This window comes from Hipposideros armiger, unplaced genomic scaffold (genome assembly GCF_001890085.2).
Source record: "Hipposideros armiger isolate ML-2016 unplaced genomic scaffold, ASM189008v1 scaffold_3156, whole genome shotgun sequence".
Classification (NCBI taxonomy): domain Eukaryota; kingdom Metazoa; phylum Chordata; class Mammalia; order Chiroptera; family Hipposideridae; genus Hipposideros; species Hipposideros armiger.
This window is the reverse complement of record NW_017734431.1, coordinates 8,545-9,086: the sequence shown is the minus strand read 5'-3', so window position 1 is coordinate 9,086 and position 542 is coordinate 8,545.

Genomic DNA, 542 nt, shown 5'->3' with positions numbered 1-542 from the left:
TAATGGTATTATGTTGGTAACTTTAAAAGACAGTAGAGATATATGTTTTACTCTTTTCTACTGTTAAGTAGATATTTAAAAGAGGAGTGCATAAAATAATGATTACTTAACTATTGTAGAGTTTAAAATGTATAAAGATTTAATTTCTATGACAATAATGGCACAAAGGACAGGGATAGGAAGGGAGCTATATTGAAGCAAAGTTTCTGTGTACTATTGAACTTAAGTTAGCGTTAATATGAGAGAGATTATTTTAAGTTAAGATACATATGAAATCCTTAGAACATTCGCTAAGAAAATAACTAAACAAAACTGTTTTAAAAAAAACAAAAAAGGAATATAAATAATATACCAGGAAATATCAATGGAACTCAAAAGATTACAGTAAAGGAGGAACAGAGAAACAAACAAAACCCCAGGACATCAAGAAAACAAAGAGCAAAATGGCAGATGCAAATGCATTAGACACTCCACTGAAAAGACAGATATTGTCAGACTGTATAAATAAAACAGGATTCAAATACATGCTACCTATATGAGAC